Source organism: Gossypium hirsutum, chromosome A13, assembly GCF_007990345.1.
Source record: "Gossypium hirsutum isolate 1008001.06 chromosome A13, Gossypium_hirsutum_v2.1, whole genome shotgun sequence".
In the NCBI taxonomy this organism is placed as follows: domain Eukaryota; kingdom Viridiplantae; phylum Streptophyta; class Magnoliopsida; order Malvales; family Malvaceae; genus Gossypium; species Gossypium hirsutum.
In genome coordinates this window covers 103,027,237-103,038,829 of record NC_053436.1, presented here as the reverse complement: position 1 = coordinate 103,038,829, position 11,593 = coordinate 103,027,237, and the positions used below count along the sequence as shown (strand labels likewise).

Below are 11,593 nucleotides of genomic sequence, written 5' to 3'. Positions count from 1 at the left end.
TCTCGAGATATCGGAGTATCACATCCTGTAAGTTAGGACACAATACCATGAATTCCCGAGCACAAGGTCGTCTTTTAATTTAAATTGGAAATCCGTGCATTTCAAAACTCAAAAGGATATTTAGCTATTTAGAACCAACAAGAGAACCGAAACCCTGTAAGTTAGGGCACAATTCTTCGATGTTCCAAAATGCGAAACATTGCCTTATTTATTGAAATTAGTAAAAACATGAATAAAAATCTTTAAAGTAATGAACAACAGAATGATATAAAATAGGCGGGAGACAAAAAATAAACGAGTTGGAAATACATTGAAACAAATAATAAATATGACAATAATATTAAAACAATAACAATGCATGCGATATATTAAACGTAATAATAGTATCCAATGTGAAATAAAAATAACGAATATATACATAATAAAGATATTAAGAGTATACATAAAATATATATATTTATAAATAGTAATAGTGTTAGAAATATACTATATATAGTGTTTGAAGTATATACATAAAATAGTGAAAATATAACTAGTAATGTTAAGATATATATAATATATACATATGTATAAAACAGATATTAAAAAAAAAATATGTACATAACATATATGAATATATATAATAATATTAAAATAAAATAATAAGTGATAATAGTGAAAATAATAGGTATAATAATAAATATGATAATGTATGAAAATAATACTATATATAAAAGTATATATATACTCATATAATAAAATATATGTACTAGTATTAACAATAAATATAATAGGTATAAAAATAGATATAATAATAATACGTACAAAATATGGTATTAAAAAGCATATTACATATATGTATATAACATAATATTTATATATGTACATAAGATGATATAAAAAATATATACATGGAACAGCATAAGAATTATATGTAACTAATAACATTAAAATATATACATAATATATAAAATACATATAATATATATTAGAAATGATAATAATATAAAAACTATTCATACGCTATATAAATACATACATATATATATAAATAATAATGATGTTAGAAATATACAATGATATTAGAAATATGTATAAAATAGTATAAAACATGTATAACTAATAATGTTAAAATATATACACAATAATATATATAACATACAATATTGAAAACATATATACATAATATATACGAAAAATATATAGATATACATAATATAATATTAAAATATTTACATAATACATAAATATTAGGGATAAAAACGACTAATAATAATGCTACATAAGTATATACATAAATATATCAAAAACATATACATATATATATAAAAGAAAAAATAAAAAAATATACACTAATATATAGTAATCATGATAATAATAATATTAAAATATAAAAAGTAAATATAATAAAGATATTAAAATAAAGTAATAAATTAACAACATATATAAATATATATACGTATGTAAAATATACATTACTACATAGTAATATTAATAATAGTAATAGATTGATATTAGTAACAATAATAATAATAGGAAATAGCAGTATAAATAATAGCAAAAATGATAAAATTAACTAATTTAATGACAAAATAGTTAAACCATAAAAAAAGATTAAATCGAAATTAAAACAGAAAGTTTGGGGCGAATTCGCAATAAAAACAAAAAGAAAGGACTTGATTGGACGCGCACAAAACAAATGAGGGCTAAAAACACAATTATTCCTCCCCTCAAAACACAACACCACAAAAGGGACTAAATCGCAAAGTGTTACATACTTTGTGGCCAAATTAAAAAAAACTGAAAAAGTACTTGATTGCAGAAGCATGAAAAAGTGGAGGGGCTAAAAGTGCAATTAGCCCCTCCAATGAAAAACACGCGGATCCTTGGAGCGGGCTGGGTCAATAAACGGGTTAGGCCAAAACGACGTCGTTTTGGGGGGCTATAAAAGGGCTAAAATTTGCAAAAAAAAAATCATTTGGTGAGGAGAGAAAGAAAAAAAAAGAGAGAGAAGGAAGAGAGAAGGGAGGGGGAAGGAGATTTTTGGCCATGGGTCGGTCACCGACCGATTGCCTGTGCCGGCGCCGGCCACCGTGAAAAAGGTAATTTTTCCTCTTTTTTTATGTTTTAAAATATTATTTTTATTTCTATTTATGTATTTAGATAGGAAAGAAAAAAAAGATTCGAAAATGAATAAAAAATAAAGTAGATTCACCTTAGGGTTTGATCTGATTCGATGATATTGCATTGTTTTGGTATTTTGGAATTATTCTTGTATTTTAACCTACTAGTATTGATGCAAAAAAAAAATCCTCTTTGTATTGATAGCCAAAAATTCTTTTTTTTTGATATATCAATGCCCCCCCTTTACATGATTTTTAAATGGCTTTTTATAGCCATCTTTTACATGATTTTCTATTATTTCTTTTTCTATTTTGTAGGTGATGGTGGTAGATAATGGATATAAAAAATGGGAGGAAAATGGGGCAAGTGGGAAAGTGGCTAAGTGGCTAGGGTTTCTTGGTTTTTTTTTTGGGCTTAATGGGCTTTTGAATTAGGTTTAATATTTGGGTTTTGTAATGGGTTTGGGTAGATGTAAATGGGTCATGGGTTAAGGGGTTTAGTGGGTTTAGAGGTTTGGTTGGGTTTTGATGTAATCGGGCCCGGGCAATTTGGGCTTCTACACCGTGTTAGGACAAAAGATAGACAAAGAGCCTCATGTCATTTGCTATGCCTCAAAAACCCTAGATGCTGCACAAAGTAACTACACCACTAGGGAAAAAGAATTCTTAGCAGTTGTATTCGCTTTAGATAAATTTTGATATTATTTATTGGGATCTAAAGTGATTATTTTTGCTAACTATGCAGCTCTTAGGTACTTGATCGCAAAGAAGGAAGCGAAACCAAGGCTCATTAGATGGATTCTGCTGCTCCAAGAATTTGACATCGAAATTCGTGACAAAAAGGGATGTGAAAACCTGGTGGCTGACCACTTGAGTAGGATAAAAACTCCATTTGATGATATTCCTATAAAGGATGAATTCCCCGATAAAAGTTTATTTTCGACCGAGGCTCACTATCCATGGTATGCAGATATAGTTAATCTCTTAACCACATGATCGTTACCCACTGAGTTAGCACGTTCCATGAAAGACAAGTTTAGACGGGAAGCTCGGTATTACATTTGGGATGATCCATACTTGTGGAAACATTGTTCAGATTAGATAATAAGATGATGTGTGCCAGAAACCGAGGTAACCTCTATCCTTACTTTTTTTTCATACAAAAGCTTATAGAGGTCACTTTGTCCCTAAACGGACAACTCACAAGGTATTAGAGTGTGGGCTATATTGGCCCACAATTTTTCATGACGCATATAACTTCTATAAGTCTTGTGATAAGTGCCTGATTCATGTATGTGAGATTTTTGATGTATAGGGTATCGATTTCATGGGGCCCTTTATTTCTTTGTTTGGAAACGTATATATACTTCTTGCGGTAGACTATGTTTTTAAGTGGATAGAAGCAAAGCCTACTCGCAATGATAATGCTAAAACTATTGTGGAGTTTCTAAAACAAACTATTTTTTCTAGGTTTGGCACACCTCGAGCCTTGATCAGTGATCGTGGTACCCACTTTTGTAACAAGGTCATGTAGGCACTTTTATCAAAATATGGACTTCATCATCGTATAGCAACAGCCTACCATCCCCAAACAAACTGCCTAGCAAAGATTTTAAACAGGGAGATCAAGTCCATTTTGGAAAAAAAAGTTCGACCCAACTGAAAAGATTGGAGTTTTTGGCTTAATAACGCGCTTTGGGCCTATCGGACGACGTATAAGAGCCTGATTGGCATGACCTCAAATCGACTTGTTTTTGGCAAAGCGTGTTATCTACCAGTAGAACTGGAGAACAAAGCTTATTGGGCTATTCGACAATGTAACATAGAGTTAGAGCCCGTAGGGAAGGCAAGAAAATTGGACATTCAAGAGCTGGAGGAAATTTGTAATGATGCCTATGAGAATGCTCACATTTATAAAGAGAAAACAAAGCTTTTTCATGATAAGAAAATAGCTCAAAAGCATTTTTTGGTAGGACAAAAAGTTTTGCTTTATAACTCCGTATTAAAGCTATTCCCAGGTAAGCTTTGATCACGGTGGCAAGGACCTTTTATTGTGACTAAAGTATTGACGCATAGCGCAGTTGAAATAGAAAGTGAAGAATCAGGAAAGCGGTTCATAATCAATGGCCAATAGTTGAAGCCATTTTACGAAAAGTTTCAGGCCCACACGGTTGAAAAAATTCAGTTAGAGCCACCATAGAACCATTCAAGGCGTCGAGCTAACGACGTTAAACAAGCGCTTATTGGAAGGCAACCCAATTTTTATTTTTATTTTTATTACTTATCATTTATTATTTTCAGATATTAATAAAATTCTCTTCTTCTAAGTAATCGAAACGAAGATAAGGAGAGACAACCCTGCAGCCAAACAACAACTAGCAGATCTCATTGCAATCATACGCGAACGACATTAATTACACGGGGAGTTCCTCTACATGTTTTTCTCCTATTTTATTTATTCGGGGAGTTCCTCTACACGTTTTTATCCTATTTTATTTATTCTACATCGAGGACTATGTGTTTTAAGTAGGGGGAGACATTCCTTATTATTTCTGTCATTTTAGATGCTGATTTGGTTGTTGCTGCCCATATAATTTTTTTTAAAGAGTATTCTGCCTCTTTTCATGCCCAAGAATTTGACCACGACTTGCCCACAGTTTGACCCACATGCATGATTTTTGTCTACTGAGTTAGTTATGATTTTTCCTGTTTGATTGCATCTCCATTATTTTATTTCGTTTAGGCTGAATAATTTTGATTAATAAAGTTAACTCTATTTTGCTTTTAGTAAATTTGATTAAGTCTAAATACAAAGAGGACATTTAATACAATTGCATGCTTAAAATATGTTCATTACTATTAAGGTGGTTGTTGAAACTTATTTTTGACACTTGATTGTTGCTCCTAAGTCCTCCAAAATTAAAATTTCGTTTAATAATAATAATGTTTCCGTGGTTATGAGTGCAGCTTAAGACGTGACTAGTTGAGTAACTGGGGTAGGATGCTTGGGTTGTCATCCTATTTCACGTCAAAAGGTTGTGTGACGTGTTAGGTAAAACTCCGCTAACCGGAATTAATTTTTAAGAATGTGCTGGGCTGTCATCTCTCTTCGTGTCAAAAGGTTCAATATGTTCTTAAGAAAAATAAAAATTAGGAATGTGTTGGGCTGAGTAACCGGGGTGGGGTGCTTGGTTGTCATCTCTCTTCACGTCAAAAGGTTCAATATATTCTTAAGTAAAATAAATAAATAGAATTAAAAAAAGAAAAAAAAGAAGAAGGAGGTATTAATAAAATTAGGGGACTAAAGGAGAAATAAATAAGGTGTCTTGATAGGTTTGTTAAATTACCTAATTTTCATGAAATAATCCAAGTCGATCTTAATTTTTTTGTGTGTTAATTGGAATATTTTTTTCAAATTTTACTTAAAGCAAGCTAAGGGTTCTCTTTATTTTTCATATGCATTTTGACTAATTTTTATAAAACTTTGGAGTAGTATTTCCTTCATGCCAGGATTTAATTTTCACAGTAGACATGAACCATACTTGAGGGCAAGCATGGGTTAAGTAGGGGAAATTTGATAATACTCTAGAACGACATATTTTATGTGCTAATTTATGTTTATTTTGAGTATGATCCTACTAATTTGGGTTATTTTATGATATTTTATCTTTTAGGGACTAAATTGGAGGCAAAAGAAATTTTAAGGCAAAAAGTGCGAATTTGAAGATATAATGGGCCAACATGCAAAGAAAGAGAGAAGTGGTGTCAAAAATGCAAACATGGAAGACCCAAGGACTAAAATACAAAAGAAGAGATTTTATAGCACAAGACTCTATTTTAATTTCAATTATATTAGGATAATTATTAAAGATTTTTATTTAGATTTAATTTTAGGATTTATTTTCATTTATCTTTAATTATCTTTATTTATTTGTATTTATCTTTTAGAATTTAATTAGGAATAGACTAGGTTTTCTAGTACTATAAATAGGCTAGTACTATAAATAGGGGATGGAGTGGCACATATTAGACATTTTTTTTTCCTGAAAACACTCCCTCTCCCAAAAACTCTGTTTTTTGTTTTCTCCATATTTTCTTCAATAAAAATTCCATATCTATTTTATTTATTTCTTCCCCAAAAATCATGAGCCACTAAACCAATCTAGCCGAAGGTTGTCAAAACTCCCCCCCCAAAAAAGGTTCATGAGACTTAGAACCCGCGCTTAGCCTTCTCAACAAAGTATTCATCGTTTCTCCGCATTACAGGGCTGACGCTTCCGTCCATGTCCCTTAATAGGTGATCTTTTCAACTTGTGCAAGGAACGACCGCTTTGTATGTTTTAGGAAGATTGCACAGTCGGTTCGTTGGCTTTCTGCATCAGAGGTTAGCGAATCCAAGAGACAAAACGGCGTGGTAGAAGTGATGATCTAGCAGAAGATAGTCCCAAAAAAGCGATTATTGGCTAGAGTCCGGCTCCGCCAAATTTTAAGTCTAAATCCTTGGAGCTGGTGGTCGTAGGTGTCCTCTTCCACTATAACTGGCTTATCCTACTCGAGAAGGGTTACTTAAAAGTCAATTATAGAACACAAGATGGAATGAGACAACCGAAGGTTGAAATCTCGCCACATAAGAAACTTCCTTTTCCCCAAACTCTGTTTATTTTTATATTCTTCATTTTAATTTCCGCAATTTATATAATTTCGCAATTTCAATTCACTTTAAATTCTGTTTTTATTTTATTTTTCCAAATTGAAATTCTTAATTTTATTTTTTTTATTTTTCAGGAACGCAGGTTTTCTTGGCCAAGAAATTGTCCAGGATTTCAAAAAACGAGCATTTGTACAATCCGGTCCCTGAGGGTTCGACCCTACTTCTCCTTTACTGTTATTTTTACTATTTTACAGGAAATAGGATATTTTTGGTGCTCTTAACGACCGCATCAAAGAGCAACTTGACACAATTGTTCTTGAAAGGACTTGCATCAAGCCTCATTAAGTAAATTGGTCGAAGCTTAAATGCAGAAATATGAGAGACAGAAGTAACCAAGTAATTCTCAATGAGACTTTTGTGTGGTAGAACTTAAAATGTATAACTAGTATCGAACAAGGTCAAAAATAAGAATGAATCGAAACTAAATTAGAAGTAAACGAATCTCGAAACAACTGACCTTTCAGAAGTTAATAGCTACATTGAGCTGTCAAGTATTGTGACAATGGGGTTTGCTATAGTCTTCAATTCTCAATTGCAGAATCAAACACATCGAAGGGAAACCTCCAACTGCTCTATCCTCTTATCCAGATCATGCTTCCCACAATTCTTTAAACCATCGGTAACCATATCAAAGCACCTTGAAATTGGTGCTAATCCCAACTCAGTCATCTCCACCAAATAATTTGCTATCTCTACAAATCTGCCTCCACGTCCACACATTGTTATCAACATTGTATAGACCAGTCTGTTTGGAGCATGACCCTTGATCTTCATTTCACCGAAAAAGCTAAATGCATCATCAAACTGCCCTTTCCTACACAAGCCTTTGATTATATGTGCATACAAACTAGGGAATGGTTTATAACCTTGTTCAATTGAATTATTTAAAAGTCTAAATGCCTCGTCAATCCTACAGACTTTTGAAGCTGCAGGTATCAATATTTTGTAAGTATTAATATCCGGACAAAGCCCCGATTTACAAACACTATGATACATATCGATGCAGAAATCAATCTCCTCAGTTTTACAGATTGTTTCCACCAAAGAATTAAATGTAGCAATGTCAGGCACAAACCCTTCCTTGGTTATTCAAGATAACCTGTATTCAACAAACCTTCTATCAACAAATCTCGACCTCGAACCGGAAGATTAAACCCCTTCTTGCTCATGTCCTCCAAGAAGGCTTGCGCTTCCTTCATCTTCCTGGAGAAACACCATCCATTCACCAGAACTGTGTATGTCCTCTTGTCTGGTACCTCACCTTTCCTAATCATCCTCCGGATTAATGCATATGCTCCATAGAACATCTTCACCTTACAAAGTGCAAAGAGCAATGAATTGTAAACGCTAACGGTCTGTTTGCAACATAAATTAGTACTTTTGTTGAAAACTTCCACAGCCTGGTCTATGAGGCCGTTCTTCCCATACTCTTCAATGATAAAAGAAAGGGTATCACAAGAAAGGCTAAGCTACTGCTTTTTCATTTTTTGAATGGTTGTCCACATGGATTCATACTTCCTATGGAGAATGAGGATCTTGACTAGCTCCTTAAATTCGATAGAGGTGGGGTGTAGTGGGAACAGGCCCATGAGAAGAAGCGAAGAGATTCTGTAGGGGAGTTTGAGCAGAAACGAAGTACGCGGAATACAAGTTTAGAGTTCATAGAAAGGTTCATGCGGTTGAGAGTGCCCTCTGGATGTACTTCACGACGATTGATGTTGGAAATGTGGTGGATAGGTGCAAAATAGTCATCTTTCGAAACAGAAGTACCTTGGAGAGAATTTACTGAGGTTAGGGTCCTAAAGGAACAGAGAATGTTCTGGGATCTATTCTATATTTGAAGAGCAACTGTGCAGACCGGAGCATTTGCAGTAGAAATTACAGTCCAGTAACCTCCATTTCCACCTTGATACTCATTAATTGACTAAACCAATAGAGGAATATTATGCTGCAAGTTCAAAGAAATTCCGTACTATAACAAGGAATAAACAGAAAATACCAATAACATGTACCACATCGAAAAGGAAACAAGACAAGATGACTAAAATCAATTGTAAAGAAACTCACTCTTATCATACATTAACATATAAACATATTAAGTTCACTTCTATGAGCCCTACGTTTTGCAGTTGTTGCTTCTTTAGACCTAGCCCTCTAGGGAAAAAGAATTTGAGCTACATTTCGCTAACATCAAAGAGAAATGCTTAAAAATGGTATACTGAGCATCAGAAAATGGCATTTCTTAAAATCATTTCACATTAGCAACTTGTTTGATATCCAAAATTGAACAATGAACTGAATTTGTAAATTTCTTGTTCCACTCTCATGTTCATTCAAATTGAGCATGTTTTCATCTTTTAGCAACAAGGCATCGTAGGTAACCCATAGAAACAAAACAATTAAAGAAGAAAAAAAACCAAATAACATAAAACAAATAGCTTCATAAAATTGTCTGCATAGTTTAACAGTTGGATACAACTATTAAACATAATCCAGTTTGAGAAAGCAAAGCTCAATAATTGAAAATGACATTTTCTAAGAAAAGAAGTTAGTTTTAGCCATTAAAGCTAAATACCCATTAATAAATTCATCACTTTTAACCCATGTATATAACTTCCTATATCAAAGAAGAGATTGACAATCTTAAAGAAAATCGAGCAGAAGCTTAAAGGTAGAGGCTTTGAATAACTCAATTAAATCTACAAGCTTGAGAGTTGGAGTTGGAAGTAAAATGGAAAAGAAGGAAAATACATGAGAAAAAAAATAAAAATAAAGAACACACCTCCTTTCTCAGTGGCTGCTGGAGATGGATATTGCAGAGAGTGAGAGCGTGAAGACTTTAGAGACACTTAAAAACCAAAGGAAAATATGAAGTTTGGGTATTGGGCCTTGAACTGAGTAAACCCATTGGATTAAATAGTCTACTTGTGAGGGGCTGATTTGGATTAAATCCAACACTTACAAGAAAAAAAATCTTTGTTGTAATTTGTTTTAGGGTAAACTGTCTAGTTGGCCATCAAGCCTTTTCGAATCTTTCATTTTAGTCATAAAAATACTTACAATTTGATCACTGTTGTCGAAGAAATTTTCATTTTAGTCACCCATTAATTTTACATATTTTTTGGGTCAAATTTTCCCTCTAACATAAGTCAAACCTTTTTGTCATCCTATCAAAATCATTCTTCACCATCTTCGTCCTTGTTTATTGCATAGACTTTCTTCTCAGCTGCACCATCTAATTACTCTTGGACACACGCCTCAATTAGGGGTGAATAAAATTTGATTTGACTCAAAAAATCAATTTTTTTCAAATTCCAGAATTTTCAAATCGAATTAATTAAGTTAATCGAATCAACTTAAATTTTTTTCGAAGTTCGAGTTCGAATCGAGTTAAAATTTCAAATTCAAATAACTCGAATAAACTAAATATCAAATCATTTTACTTCCCTTCCCCTCAACCCCCTTACAAACCCTTTTACTTTCTCCTAAAAATTTTATTTCCTCCCAAAAATTTTATTTCCTCCCAAATCCCAAAATTTTTTTCCTTTTTCTTTTTCCTTAAAACTTTCAATGTCTCCTAATAAATTTTACTTCCCCGAAACCCTTAATTTTTTTCCTTTTCCTTTCCTATAAAAAAAATTATTTCCTCCTAAACTTTAAATTTTTTTTCCAAATTTATGTCTACTATTTATATTATTGAATTAAATTTTACATTTGGTATTATTTATATTATTGAATTGTTTACTCATGCTGAATCTGGATCAATTTTTGTTAAAATTGAATTATTGATGATTTCATAAAATATTCGTGTTAAAATTTTATATTGGTATCAATTTCACATTTTACCTTTAAAATAATTTTTATTAAAAAATAACACTTTATACACTTAATATATTTTTTAATTGCAAAATACATGCTGACAAGAATCAGATGATAATTGAAACAACTAAGCAAGAAGAAAAGCTAATCCATATATAAAATATTAATAAATAAATTATGAAGGGATGAAAATTAATAACAAATTTGATTATGGTGGGTGGCAGTAGCTATAAGGACCCAAAGTTATTTTTTTTAATTTAACTCGAATAAATATATTCAATTCAATTCGATTCGAATTGAATTAAATATATTCAATTAAATTCGATTCGAATCGAATCGAATTTCATCTCATTTGACTTGATTCAAGAAAGCTTTAAATTGAATTAGAATGATAAAATATGATTCATCAACTCCATAAACTTAAAATGTTTTTCATTCGATTTGATTCGATTCGATGGAACACTCACTCTTACATCTAACCACTCCATCCGATACCCAAACTGACCATTGTGCCATTGCTTTTCCACCCCATCTCCAATCCTCCTAGCATCGCTCCATCCAGGCCCATCGTCATAGGCACCCATTACTATTATTTTCTAATGAGAAAAAACTATGTTCCGGTGGATATCTGTATATTCCTTTGGAGTTTTTTTTTCTTTCTTTTTGGGATTTATTCTTGACCCATTTTATGGCTTTGGATGCCCCAAGCTTGAGTTCCTTGGCTCCCATGAAAGCTGTTGTCTTGGCTTTATGAAACTCACATTGTCCTTGGGATTTCTTGCTGCCATCTTTTTCGTGGCAATAGCAGCATCCTCATCTTTTATAGAACCAATCCCTTCAAAACCCCATTGATCAACCTAGCTTGTTGCCTCATTGTCCATACAACTTTCATATCTTTTCAAAGCCAAACCAAAAAGAAGGTTCATGCTAACAATCCCAACGATCATAGTTTACCCTAGAT

The 11,593-nt window shown here is 32.5% G+C and overlaps 1 pseudogene; it reads right to left on the bottom strand.

The window, feature by feature from the left end:
• Nucleotides 1-7,211: 7,211 nt before the first annotated feature.
• On the bottom strand, nucleotides 7,212-11,216 carry LOC107894429 (pentatricopeptide repeat-containing protein At5g18390, mitochondrial-like; annotated as a pseudogene).
• Nucleotides 11,217-11,593: the final 377 nt, after the last annotated feature.